The following is a 15,298-nucleotide window of genomic DNA, read 5'->3' on the forward strand; positions in this document are numbered from 1 at the left end:
GTTGAAATATTTCTTACGGTATTTACACCTAAAGGTGTCTGGGTAGAATATAATAATTATAATATTTTACATGGGGTTAACGTGACAGAATCAGAGCAGGAGACAAGAAGAAAATCCATCACCTTTTACTCTGAAAGAGGTAGGGTCAAATCCCAGAGGAGTTGCCAGAAAGCTGTGGTTGTAAACGTGAATGAGTAATGTTCACTGGGTTAGAGTAGTGCCATGGGGATTTGATTCACACGGATGCCAGTCATGCTGAAAATGCACACACTCCTGCTCAAATGCTCCGGCTACAAATGTGCTGTCTTAGTAACGCAGACGGGCTTGTTGTCAGAATGTGAGATCAAATCTGCCAAACACACAGCAGACGTGAAGTTCAGGACAGAGTTCATTCTGCATGTTGTGTAATAGAGGCGGAAAATCAGCTTTGTTGGAATAAATCTGATCTTGTAGATTCAATCAGTACATTTACAAAAACACTAATAATTTAATCAGAACCAGATTAAGGCAATACTCTGATTAGTGCAGCTGTCTTATTAACATGTTCAGCGGGTGAAATCAGGTGAATAAATCTTCAAATCTAAATAAACAAACTGATTAGCGGGCCGGCATTAATTGTAAATCCTCCATTACGGCGCCATGTAATTACATTAGACTGATTTCTTTCAGAGCTATTAATCTTGGCACATGTTAGAATGGGTGATCGAGAGAAACTAAAGTGTTTCTATACACAGTCAGAAACATGTCAGCATTAGCGGAAAATCAAAGTGAAGTGTGTTAACATGGCATATTACATCTCAGTCTGCAACAAGTTTAGACTGAGATGAATTGGAATTGTTATAATGATGTTAGTAATGATGCAGCAATAATGAATGAACGTCTGCAGCCCTGTCGCGGTTACGTTTGGTCTGATGAAGCCAGCATTACTGAACCTAAATAACTCAATTTACCCCAAGACACTGTGTGTGTTTATTCTTTGTTTTATATTTGGTGCATAATGACCATCAGCATCCATATGAATGCATTTGGACTCCTCTTAAGTAGCTTGAAGGCTGACAAGACCCTTTTATTCCACTCTGTCTGACAGTATATCTTCTGTATCGGCGGTTTCGGTTTTTCATTGAAGCTGTATGATATTCACACTGACTATGTTTACATGCACACTAGGGTTGTGTATTGGCAAGAATCTGGCAATACGATACTTATCATGATACAGCGATATATTGCGATACTGTAAGCATGGCGATATATTGTGATTTTTAAATGTAATTTCAGGAAAACTGTCATAGTATTAAGAACACACCAGTAATTAATTACATTTTTTAAATAAAAAAAATAATTAATTAAAAATAAGAGTATTAAATACTTGACAAATCTCCCTTTAAGGCACATTTTAAACATAAAAAATGTGTGATTAATTATCGATTAATCGCGATTAACTATGGACAATCAAGCGATTAATCGTGATTAAATATTCGAAACGATTGAAAGCCCTATAGAAAAGACTTGGATACCAACAGGTTTTTGGATATGAGCACATATCGATGATCACTTATTGGTTATCGGTTGAAGGAATGAAAGAGGGAGACTGTCTTTGCACGGTCTAAAAAATCCGACAACCTGTTACGTTAATCCGAGTAATTACGGCTGCATGTAAATGGGAATATTGGTGGAATACTCATATTCATAAGTCATGTAAACAGCTTAGTAGGAATATTGTCTTTTTCATAATAAGGGCAAAAAAATGAATATTTTGTGCATGTAAACATAGTCACTGAGTGAGATATTCAAACTCAAGACCTCGTGTGTTTTATGGCTGCGGTACGCTCCATCAAATGGGAATACTCTACATGTCTTGTGCATCATTTACACACATTTATATAAATTTCATTAACAATTTGATACAACATATTTGGTATCTTTGGGCTCTGCACTATTTCAAAATAACCACTGATTTCAAATAATAGCCTGTAGGTCTGAACAGTGCTTGCACAGCACGAGTTTATAATGACTAGTCCAAGTATAGCTTAATTTGGAAGTGGTTAGTGAGAGAAACTAAAGTAAAACAGTCTTTCCAGAAGAACTGTGCACAGCCTCGGCAGATGATCATTTACTGTAACTTCTGGATGAACAAAAAGAGATCTCAATATTTGTTTTCTGTTCATCCTCATGTGAATGTGATCACCGTTGTTGTGGTAGTTCTGATGAACAGCTTCATGTCTCAGTGGTTACATCTGTCTCCCCGCCAGCCCATGTGTGTTTGTTAATGTATCATGTCTTAGCTCATGCATAAATACATGTACTGTGTAGCAAAGCGGCATGTTGCATCAGGCCTGCCAGCAATCTAAAGGCCACACTGTACCTTACATTATTAAATCAACAGCAGGAGCTACTGCAGTCTCTACTAATCAGCTCTGAATCCACATGCATGGATTCATAATGATAAAATGACAGATAGGAGATCCTTCCCTCTGTTCCAGCCATGTGGAAGACCTCTGCCTCATGTTGTTACCCAGCATGCATTTCAGCAGTCTATTTCAGTCGCTGGGTGTCCAACACTATTAACACGAAAGGTCCCAGCATTATGGGCTTAGTAATTCATGCTAATCATATGGGGTCTAATTAATGATAATGTATGTGGCAGTGAACTGAACGTTCAGCACCCTGCACTTTAAATCTTAGTCAGTCCGTTTAGAAGAGAGATATTGAGATATTTTATAGCTGAGATATCCACGAGGAGGCGTCTTAAGTGGTGTAAGATGAATAACACAATGACCTTGGCTCAGTTCTAGCCTGTTTCTCACTCCTTGAGTCTCCTGAATTTCTTCAGTACTTCACTATCAAATAGAGACAAACGTGAACAGAAATAATCTTAAAAAAACAGTACAAGCAACAACAACAAAAAACTCTCTAAGGCTACATTCGCACCAAATCAGGCATTGCGGCGAAAACGCCATTCCTCTCATTCATTTGAATGTGGGTAGTATGTTTAGGCTGTGGCATAATGGACCACAGGGGATGGCAAAAAGTTGAAACAGAATCAACTGTTAAAGAAACACAACCCAACGTCACTACGCTGCGGTGGCCAATCACGTAACCGACGATCAGAACGGAAGACGCCAACGGAAGAAGAACCGCGTAGAATTGTGGCATTCTGCTGTTTACCAAGCCACTGTGGGGATGGAAGAGAGACTGATTGTCGCCATGATGACCTTTTCCAGAGCTGTACAACCCTGCCATGAGGGAGTACAAAGACGTCAATCATCTTGGTGTTGTACCGCTCTTCAAGTTGGGTTAAATTCCACAACATGACATCATACAAATGGGCCATTTAAGTGACACTCCCACACCGTTGCTCAACCCTGCTAACCGCAACCTAATACTACATTTTGGTAGATATTCCCAACAGGAGATCAGCTGTTCTAGTAGCAGAGCATCATAAAACACACTTGAAACAAAATAAGACTAACCAACAGTCTTTCCAACAATCATCAACTCTGGTTTGGTCAAAATAAACCCTAATTTCAAAAAGTTAGATGTGAAAATATGCCGGCTCTACACCTGTTTCCCCCGCTGTCTCTCTCTCTCTGCCTGCAGAGCAGCGGCTGAGCGGCTCTCGTTCTTCAGAGGCAGATCATTAAATTAGCAAAATAAAATGACAAATCAACTGGCGATGGACTCAGCCAATCGCCCAACCGCACATGATATTACTGAATGTGGAAGTGACCAATGTCGCTGCCCTGCTAAGTGACTAACACACAGCAGCACAACAGTCAGCGTTTGCCATTGTGGAAAAATTAAAAACGAGGAAAACCGTGCTGAAATACTGAAGAGCTGCTTCACAGTCGACTGCATAAACAAACTCAGCATGCAACATTTAAAACACAAGTTTACATATAAAGCAAAAGAGAAGCAACATGATGCAATACGTCCTAAGGGGCTGTGTAGCATATTCTGATTTAAACAAGGTTTTTAGACACTGCCATTAAAGTCCTAGTTGATGTGGCTAACAAATTCTGCCTTGAAATAGGAGCAGGTGTCTATAAGGCTTCAGGCGGTCTTCAATGTAAAGCCAGTTCTCAACTTACCGATCACATTTCAATGTCCGGATCCCTTTTGAATGAGATGGCCCTTATTTTTTCCAAGACTGGTATCACGTCATGTCGTTACATAACCTCGAGAACAAAACCAGAGAGTGAATCAGAGTTTTACGACAAAATCAAACAAAGGAACCCAAAGATTTATCACATTATTGGCCCACTTGGTTTAGTTCACTTCTGCCTTGAGGCAGTTCTTGGGAAAATGTAACCTCATTGGTTGCCAAGATTTGTCAGTTAGTATGTTTGAGTTTGGTTTATATGTACTGTTTGGGCTTTCGGGGGAAACAGGCTCACAGCAATTCCACTCTTGTTTATGTGACAAGAGATATTAGCACAGGAATCTGCTGAATTATTAATAAAGTGACCCAATTAATGAGCAGAAACTCATTTCCATCACTGGTCCACTTGTTATTACACTGAAGCAGCCACGGGCAAACACTGGTATACTATACGACAGACAAATAAATCTGGACATGTCATCTATCTATGTGCACACACTCCTACTTGTTCATGTAAAGTTAGAAACTCTAAAGACCACTGGAATCACTGCCAGCATCGTACTTCTCTTCTTCTTATCTGTCATGTTCTAGTTCAAATAGCCCTTAATAACTTTAAAAACAACAACATGTGCTACAGCATTGAACTGTGTTTTTGATTGCAGCTGTGAGGAACTAACTAGTAATTATAGTGAAACACCTCACAGTCACCTACTTCCTGTTGACACAAATACATGAACACAATCTCTCTCTCAGGCACAAAAAACAAGGGCACCATCAGTCACTTAGAGACACATGCAACCAAACACGCTCTCACACATCCTCTGCCTCCTGTAACCCACACATCGCTCAGTTAACAGCCTCCGTGGGGAGTCATCACACGCAGGGCTATTTATAGGGGATTCATTAATAGTGAGATGAACTTCACTCTGTCATAAAGGAAGCCACAATGACTATGAAGATGTCACTTGCTGACTAAATCACGCCCCCAGTTTGGAGAAGCAGACAGGAGTTACCACATGGAAGCAAAGCAATGTACTGCTGACCACGGGGCCGGCAGCAAAACGTATTTTAGACACCTAAAAGAAAGGGCATAGACTGTATAGCTGTCTCACGGCAAGGTAAACTGGCAAAAAATATTATAAACATAGCGTACACTTAAACTGATATTCATGCTTTTAGTGAGCCTTTCTTTTAGGTGTCTAAAATAGGTTTTGCCACCGACCCCGTCCACAGCAGTACATTGATTTGCTCCCGTGCTGGTACTCCTGTCTGCTTCTCCAAACTGGGGGCGTGCTGACCGTCATCTACTGTAGGTAATACACTGACTATGGATAAGTACCTCATACAACCCCACTTCAAAACACCCAAACTATCCCTTTAACATCCATAAACAAACAGTTGTCCTCTGAGTTGCTGAATAATTCATATTTTGGAGATAATAAGTTGAACTTCCTTCAATAAACTAAAATGATCTCCACTCTTTTTGTCCCTGTCCACAAGTCATTACGTCCACGTACACACATGATCGCTGCCCAGCACGTAGACGCCACACAATGGCAGATTTACACAAACCACTGCCAAGCTAATTAACTAGAGAGGTCGCTGTCAGAGCTTCCTGTGCATCCCATAATTTATCACATCTCCTGGAGAGACCTCACTCTTACTAATCATTCTAATTCTCCCATTTTTTCTGTTTTATAGCTGAAATCCATTTTATTTTTCTACTAATTACATTTTTTCCTCATCCTGGGGTCTTTTATGGTCTGCGGGTTCTTGTAGTGTTCACGGTACAAATCAATACAGTCTATCAGGAATTCTACATAGTGAAACTAATGGATGTTCACAGCTTCGTCAGGCTTTCTTTCGAATTTACTGGAGACATTTGTGTAACAATAGTGATGATATGGCACATTGTTGCACAAGAGAGAGATAACATATGAGAAGGCTGCATGTCTCGGTGAGGGCGTTTACAGCTGCTCTCTATCTCAGAGTCGATTGGCTAGGGGGGATTTATAATACAGATGCAGCAGCATTTGTAATGCAGATAGAGCTCCGTCTTTCATTTCTTGGTGTCACTGTGTTTTAACTTTGTGGTCAGCAGAGTGAGGGATAAATACCAAGCCAACAGATTTTTTTAAAATCACAACTTGCTTACTTCCCTGGCCTGGTGGTCAGCTCCTCTGGCTTCAATACTAGTAGCTCTGTTCACTCCTTATTTGGATCGCTGGGAATTATCTTTCTATATTGAGAAGGTTCTTGTACATTGTACACACCATAGAATTTGGAGTAGAACGGACATTGCCATTCAAATCAACGTAGCAGGATGGTCAGAGCGGCGGCAATTTTTATGTGTACCGTTGCCACTGGGACCATTGTAGCGGGCTAACTTCTGCATAAACTAAACCAACTTATGGCAAAATTCTAATTATGTTGTATGTGTAAAACCGAAACATCTTTTAGTTTAGTGATCGTTTATGAAGAATACAAGTAATGTTAAAAACTAAAAAACACATCTTCACAATAATGGAATAAGGGTTGGTGCTCTTGAAATTGTTCATGATAGAAATATCAATTTACTGCTACAACGCAAAGTACAATGAAATGAAAAACAGGCCGTATAAGGTCAATAGCATGGGACGTAATCGCACCTGCAGTTAATTTGATTCCAGCCAAACTGTAATGGAAAAAATGAACACAGACGTGCACACAGTGACATTTACAAACCAGGAATTGAAAACAAAAGTCACAGGGACATACTGTAGCTCGTTTGTTGAGAACATGAATGTTGGACATTTCAGCCCTCTTGCTGTAATTTATATTGCAATTCAGATGTCAACCTGCTCTCTCATAAATTACATTGTTACGATACAAAACACACTGCTGTTCATACATAAGCAGACAAACATGATGCTGCGTGACAGGACTTTGAATGACATTGTTCTTATCTGCCCAGATGAACTGATCTGTATCATGTGATTGTGTGTGTACAGGTCTGTGTATTTACATGTTTGTGTAGATTCCTGTGCAAACTCCACATTATGTGACAAGCATACTGTATGCTGTGGAGCTACTTTTATCCAAACCTCTTTGGATCGTAATGAATATGTTTACATGCACACCAATATTCTGAATTTGATAGAGGTCATGTAAGCAGCATGTTTCGTTTGGATATTCTGAATTAGGCCTTATTCCGACTGGAGTATTTTCATAAAGACGTTGGATATTATTCAGGTTTTAGGAGCATTCTTTGGACATGTATACAGCGCATCCGGAATATGCGTCTCAAGTGGGGTTTTTATGGCAGTTTACGGTCAGCTCTGTGCGTTGTACACAAACCAACTAGCCAACAGTTGTAGAGATGCATGCTCAAAAGAAAAGCCCACATTTCTGGTCGGAAGGAGAATCACATCTACTTTTAAACATTATGAAAGACTTGGGATGTCAACAGGTTTTTGGATATATGCGCAAATATCACATCACCGACCTTTTCAAGAAGGTGGTTAAAGGAATGAAAGAGGGAGGCTGTGTTTGCACGGTTGAACAAGTCCGCCACCGGTTACGTTAATTGGAGTATGCACGGCTGCATGTAAACAGGAATATTAGAGGAATATTCATTTTCATTAGCCATGTAAACAGCTTAGTAGGAATATGGTATTTTTCAGAATAAGGGGCAAAAAACGGAATATTTTGTGCATGTAAACGTAGTCACTGATTCCAACCATTCTGAGCACAGATGCTGTAGACGCAGTGAGAAACAAATCACAGACTAGTGGCCAGATGTATAAAAAATATGCATACACCATTTCCCGCACATAAACATACTGCATTCTGTTTTTGTAATTATTTATGAGTGAGTTTACATTTGAGCCATCAAATATCTCGATGAGTTTTAGTCGTGAATCTACACAGTCGACTGAGCTTTATGCATGTGGCCGCTGGGCAGTGTCTGCTCCCTGCTGAGACAACTTAATAGGAAAAAGACCACACTATTAAAACCAATCACTGTGATTCAACCAGTCTCTAACTTTACAGAAGTCAGTCCTGGAAAACGGACGTTGAGTACTGACACCAAACAAAGTTTGACACTTCAAGTCTCTCCTTGTTGTTAGAGACTGAGAGCTAAATAATGAAATGCAAATCGTAGCTGATTCAATGTAAGGTTGATTGGTCAAGGCGTAATAGAGTGCAAGAAGTTGTTATGGAGTTGCTGTTTACAGAGTAAATTACCTGCTCTTTGAATTTCTTCCACAGGCATTCCTTGACACGAGTTGTTTGTTTTGGACAGCTGACATTTATTTTTAAATCGTATCATTAATGTTTGCCTGGAAGGTTAATTATATTTATAACCTTAATCTATCCAGGGATGGTTTACTGAGCAGAACAAATGTCTCACCTTCTGTTTTCGATATCCTGATGGAAAAAGTGTCTCCCTTCTTCCATCACAAATTACAGAGCGGCTGCGACTGTACAATTCAATGATTTGCTTATAAAACACAGATTAATGTTACATTCATTTGAGCCCATAGATCGTATATGAATGACGGTCTCCAAATTCCTAAACCTGTCCTCTGCTCTAATTTATACTTTTCTTAACGTTTAGAAACTGAGATGCATTTATACAGGTACAGTAGGCAAGTGCCTTGCTCAGGTGTTCAGACTGTTACTTTAACCTTTTTAGGGATTGAAGACAATGATTTTACAGTTGCCCCAAAATCTGTTTGGGTTTTTTGTTTTCACAAAAAAGGGTCATATTTCTATTTAAAGGTGTTAAATGCGAGATTGGGAGCATTTCTATTGCCTCCGCATGGCTCTCAACATGGGGACGGCTGAGCCGGCGGCCCACAGCTAACGGTGCTAACAGCACTAACAGTGAGAACAACAGCAACAGTGCTGACAGAGATAACAGTGTTAACCTGGAGGGGAACCAGGAGGGAGGATGGGTGAACACTTACGCAACGGCGCCATCAGTTCGGACGGCTAGCGGTGGCCTTTAGCTAGCCAGTGGGGCAAGCTCATATGCACGAACACTAAGGCACTAAAAGGCATGTGTGGCCGGGCCGGCTATGTAAACAAAGCAAGGAGAAGTTCAAATTACAACTCACACAGAAGGAGAGTGACTTAGGTAGAAATTACTCCTCTATATCTTTACATAACAAATAGTTGTTTGCTGCTTTATTAATGCTCTGAATATCAAATTGTTTTTAACTCAGTACAACTAATGTAATGTCTAACCATGCTTCCAGCTGTTAAATCAATTATTGCGCTGCTTCGTCTGACTGGATGTTTTGACGTTTAAATCATAAAATGATATGTACTTCAGAGGACTTTTTTTTTTCTTTTGGCCGTTGTAGAGTTTTTAAAATACTACTATATTTCAGTGACCTTCTGTGGCTCTGAGCCCCACAGGCTGTTTGGCTCACAGTTTGGTATTCATATCATTCCTGGACTGTTTACAGTGGAATTAATGGTCTGTTGTCTCCCATCAAAACGGCTGCAGACAGTTTTTAGACGGAAGAGACAGCAACTTACACAGCGTCATTATGAGGGGAAAAACAGAGCAAAATAGCCCTGTCTTTGCTGGGTTGTCATGCCTAGAGCAAAGGCCCCGGAGTCAGAACTACTCAGTGTCTGGTTAAATTCTTTATAGGACACAAGCCTGCTCTGGGATGCCGGGTTTAGACTGTGACCTGGCAAGCTCTGAGAAGACAAATACAACAGTGCATAAAAGGGATGTTATAAAAGAGATATAACAATGGCTAGTTGTGGGGAAAAAGCAGTTAAATGGAATATAAACAGGCTAATCAGAGGCTTAACTGAATGAAATGGTGGCCAAATTAAATATAACAGTGGCTAAATTGAATATTGTAGTTAATGAGACTGTATATTAGTGAATGAAAAGTGGAAATATGGAATAAAAAGTGGTTGAATTGCATGAAAGTATGTCAAAATAAGAGCTTTGATGTCAAGAGGAAATAAAGTGCAGTATGTGTCAGAATTAGGGCTGTCGATCGAAAGTATTTAATCGCGATTAATTGTATGATTGTCCATAGTTAACTGCCATTAATCGCAAAAAAACAACTTTAAAACTGAGCCCGCTACAACCTAAAAATCGCAAGTTGTGTTAATGCATTAAAGAAATTAGTGGCGTTAAAACGTGGGCACGTTATTATCGCATTAACTTTGACAGCCCTAGTCAGAATACATTGGTTTGTTCCTGCACTCTGCATGAATGGTCCTGTAATCAGCTGGTTTATTGTCCCACACATATACAAAACAAGCTGCTATGTTGTTATCTATCTGTTCTGAGCTTTTGCATACAGGTCACTGAGGTCAGGCTGGAAATACCACACAATTTCCATATGCAAAGATGTGAATCTAATGTTTTGAATAACGCTCTGGCAAATTCCTTGATCTAAAAATGACACTGCAATAAAAGCACTTCATGCACAGCACTATTTAGTTACAGTACAATTTTAGCAATATTATTTGTTTTAGAATTATTACAATGACTATAATTATCATTTTCTTATTGAGTGATGGGATAATAGAGGTACAGTTCCAGCAGTGTGAAAGCAGGGAGGGGCTGGAGGGCGACTGTCCAAGCCTCGCAAACCACAATCACACTGCTGAATGCAGGCCATTGTTGGAGTTTGTAAAAGCTATGGAGCCACCAGACCATGTAACACTCACTACTCAGCCCCCAGTAGTGGCCTAGATACTGGGGCACTGCACTAGTTTGATGCTCTTCTTCATCTGCTGTTGTGGGGTTGCCACCCTGAGGGACAGTTTCATGTGTCATTTGGCTTTCGCTCAAGCAGGAATTACAGCCCTTTTAACAAAGTTCCTGGAGGTAAATCTTCCTCCTGCTGTGTTTGAATCGTCGCCTGTGGTCAACAAGAGGCACACTATCAACAAGCAGCCATTCGGTCAGGCAGCTGTTGGCCACAGTTTGAGCTAGCGGGTCAGATAATAGAGAAATGTGATGATGCTGCACTCAATTTAACAAACGTGAACAGCTGAATTGATTAATGGTTTTTAAAAGGGCAACTGCTACCTGAAAATTACCATCTAATATTTTGGAAACAAGCATGGTTAAGTGAATAAAAAGTATTTATATACTAAAGTTTCAGTATTTCGTCATATTCATCACTTTACTTTTGTGCTAATAACATAGACTGTACAGAAGAAGTGGACGTAGTCACCGTGACATCACCCATTGGTTTGCGGACTGACGTTTTGAAGCCATGAGTTCGGCATTTTGTCCGTTGCCATCTTGATTTTTGTGCAACCAGAAATGACACGAGAGGGTGGAGCAGAGTACAACTGAACACTGAATAAGACATTTTTAGGCGACCAATAGGTTGTCATTAACTTTCATGAACTGAAAACACACTGTGAAAGGGTTAAAGTTGTAAGATAAAAACACGGACAACGCCGTGGTAGCGACCTGTCAATCACAAGGTAGCCACGCCCCAAAGCATACCCTGCTTTATGGTCTATTTAACTCTAAATGGGACCATAATTAACGAGATGAACATCATGCTGTGTTGAAGAAGACTTGAAACTAGTGATTGAGACCATAAACTCATGTTTACAATGTTTACTGAGGTAATAAATCAAGTGAGCAGTAGGGTCATTTTCTCATAAACTTCTATACAATCAGCCTTATTTTTGCAACCAGAGGAGTCGCCCCCTGCTGGCTGTGAGAAAGAATGCAAGTTTAAGGCACTTCTGCATTGGCTTCACTTTTCAGACCCGGAGGTTGACCACTGGTTAGTAACCAGTTTAAAGAAAAATTACATTTTGGAAGGAAACTTTGTCAGTATGTGTAGGTTGGTGAAAATGTATAATTCATGCATTTCAAGCCTGAACTTCACACCTTTCTACCTTAAATCTTCTCTTTGCTGCTGTCATGTAAAGTTCATGTCTTTTTCTCTTGTATAAGCGAGTTTTATGGCATTGCTTATAAAAAGCTATTCAGCTGAAATGGACTGGAATATTTCTCTCTATATGTGATATGAAAAAACATCATTAAATTTAAAGTGAAATGAAGTTGACACCGCAGGGGGGAAATGCGTCTTTATTGACGGAGTCTTACATGTTTGCTTTCGCCTTTATTCAGACGTTGTAAGCATCAGTGAGAAAATGAGTTTTCTCACATAAATTCACTCAACAGCAGCGCTCCCTTATTTTCTATTCTGCCATGCCTTGCTTGTCATCCCCAGTTTGTTGTTTGTTTGATCATGTTGTATTCCTACGCAAATATATATATATATTTGTCCCCCTCTTCTCTGTTTTAATTTCTCCACTTCTCAAATAACAAATCTAAACTACGACCCAACAAGACTACCCAACTCGAACTAAACCAAACTTCTGCTGAAGTAAAGGTGGACGGTCGTGTACTATGCAGCTCGTTGGAAAGCGCTTGGCGTTGTTCTCAAAGAGTCTTTGTTTGGCTGCAGATTCCAGCGACCTTGCTGGACACCGGCAGGGAGAGGGAGTGAGCGAGAGACAAAGAAAAAGAGAGGGAGGTGGATGTAGGGGGAGAGAGAGAGAGAAAAGAGAGAAAGGGAGCTGAGGGCGAAAGAGGAGACAGAAGAAGAGAAAAAAAGAAGAGAGGGGGTGTTGTAGGAAAATGAGAATAAAAGCGTGAGAGATAGAAACAATAATAAAATCGGAGCAAGAGAGACTGAGATATAAAGGTGTAGTGAAAGAGATGTAGATGAAAATAGACGATGTAAGAGAGAGAGGGCTGGAGAAACAGAAGAGAGGAACGTACGAGCGTTCTGGTGGAAAAGAAACAGAGAAAGAGAGAAAGTGTGTGTGAATTTATGCATGTAAAAGAGAAAGGCATACGTATGAAATTGTGTTCTCGTCTGAGAGAGAGTGAGATCGAGAGAAGCCACAGACATGTTTGACAAAAGGCTTTTTGTTGTGGAAGTGGCCATTTTGAATCTTCTCCTGGTTCCGGATGGCTCCACTTCACCGAGTCCCAGCCTAGTTGTTTGGCCTACTTTCTCATTAAGTCTCCACTTGTACGATGACGGCGTTTACTCTGCGCCGGCCTACTCACTATTTATGGCAAACATCATTACAATTCCTCCAGACGTGGCGCAGCTCGATGCCACACAGATGAAAAGAGCCTCTCTCTCTCTCTCTCTCTCTCTCTCTCTCTCTCTCTCTCTCTCTCTCTCTCTCTCTCTCTCTCTCTCTCTCTCTCTCTCTCTCTCTCTCTCTCTCTCTCTCTCTCTCTCTCTCTCTCTCTCTCTCTCGAGGGCACATGGTATATTTATGTGATGTATTTGTTAGCTGTGCTTGTGCATGTTTAAGCTTGTTAACTACAAATTGCAAAAACACTTTTGATATGTGCCAACCGTTTTTCAACAAGGACTGTTTGACGGTTCTTCTTCTTTGTCCATTGAAAGACACTCTGACATCCAGGTTTTGACTCAGCTGCACAAACAGCTATTATTTTAATGTAAGAGAAGAAGAAGTTAATTCACCATGTCTCTCTTATAAGTTCATTTCTTTTGACAAAATGCTCTTCTGCAGACATCTCTCAAATCTCAGATGTCAGAGTGTCTTTGAACATCTACAAAATTGACAAGGACAATGTCCTTTATCAAGCGAGGATAAGTAACACTTTGATTGATTAGCGATCTCCACGCACTGATTTTTATGCTGCGCCGGTATTAACGGAAACGTGTTGGGTGACATTTCAGTTTAGTATGAAATATAATCGCTGAAGTGATTTATCAAGCACAAATGCCAAACATTTAATGGATCCAGCTGTTTTATATCTTTGTGAAAAAAAAACGTGTTTCTCTTCGCTACTGGCGCTGTGGTAATTGATATAGGTCCTCTTTAGATGCTTGTGAAGCTCAGACACTTATATACATACTGTGCATACTTACAGACATTCAAATGAAACTCGTGAGCTTGTGTTTACAACATGGGAAGTCCTGTACACAATATGCTTGGCGTTTAAATGGTTAAGTCGTGAGAACACCACTGCTAAGCAACTGTTGGCGTCTAGAAACAATTTAGCAAGCTAGCAAGTGGATAACATAATGCAGTAAATGTAAAGGCATAATGACAGAGGAAAACGATGAGGCCTTCGGGAATATCAACATTTTCCTCAGACAGACATATTATAAAATTACGAAGAAAAACAATTAACGACTGAAATTACAATATATTAACTTATTATGCACCAAAAAATGAACTTCCATAGCCTCCGTCATTTCTGACAACGTCAACAAACACGTCACAACTCGTGAACTCTCAGAAACTTTCCATTTACAAGGTTGTGAATACCACAAGAGGGGGCGCTCATATGGACTCTTCTCTAGAACACGGTAAACACGACCCCATTTGAAGGCACCAATAGATTCAAAATCAGAAATACTGACTCAGAATTATGGACATCCGATTTGCAATAGATTGCAGCATAATATCCGTAAGAAATATTGACTCTTATCTAGTTCCACCTCATCAGTGTACTCCATAAAAAGAGAAAATGTGTTAATCAGTGTATGAAAACACTGTACGATCCCCAATGTGAGAAAATGCCAACATCATAATGCAGGTTAGATTAGATTGGATTAACAGGATTATATCCACAAAGAGAGATTTCTACAGTACAGCAGTGACTGCTGATCACAGGGACAGTAAAGATGAACTACACTCACACAGACACCATCGTCACTATGAATGAATGGGGCATAACCTCACTTTGCATGTACTGTAGGCACATTCATACACACAGGCTGTTGTGCATACCTACACAGATAAACAGGCCCACATGCAGGGACCTCTGCTGTATTATGCAGTGAATCACAACACCCTGATTCATCTCCATTGATCTAAACCTCGCCAGTAGCATCTGAGTCAGTCAGTCTTTTTGTTATTCCTTTCTGCGAGTCATCTTACATCATTCATAAAGCTGCTTATTCCACTGAAGCGCTCCCATAAATGAGATGTTATACAACTGAAGTGTCAGAGTTTCGATGCTTCACAATCCGTTGTTTCTTTGACCATCTGTTCTGAAGTTAATCACCCCACGAACCTCAACCACGCAGCAATAAAAACAAAGTACGATATATAGCTATAGCGCTAGCTGTGAGATGCTGAGCTGAAAATTCAGCCGGGATGAGCGTGAGTCATGGAAACGGCTTAATATTATGGGCTGTCTTTCCC

At 40.2% G+C, this 15,298-nt stretch overlaps 1 protein-coding gene across 13 annotated transcripts in view; it reads left to right on the forward strand.

Annotated features, from left to right (window-relative positions):
- prom1a (prominin 1a) overlaps nucleotides 1-15,298 on the forward strand; it is a 90,593-nt gene that overhangs the window by 44,463 nt on the left and 30,832 nt on the right. The gene's annotated exons all lie outside the window — the stretch shown is intronic.

The sequence above is a fragment of the Sebastes umbrosus genome, chromosome 9 (genome assembly GCF_015220745.1).
Source record: "Sebastes umbrosus isolate fSebUmb1 chromosome 9, fSebUmb1.pri, whole genome shotgun sequence".
In the NCBI taxonomy this organism is placed as follows: Eukaryota; Metazoa; Chordata; class Actinopteri; order Perciformes; family Sebastidae; genus Sebastes; species Sebastes umbrosus.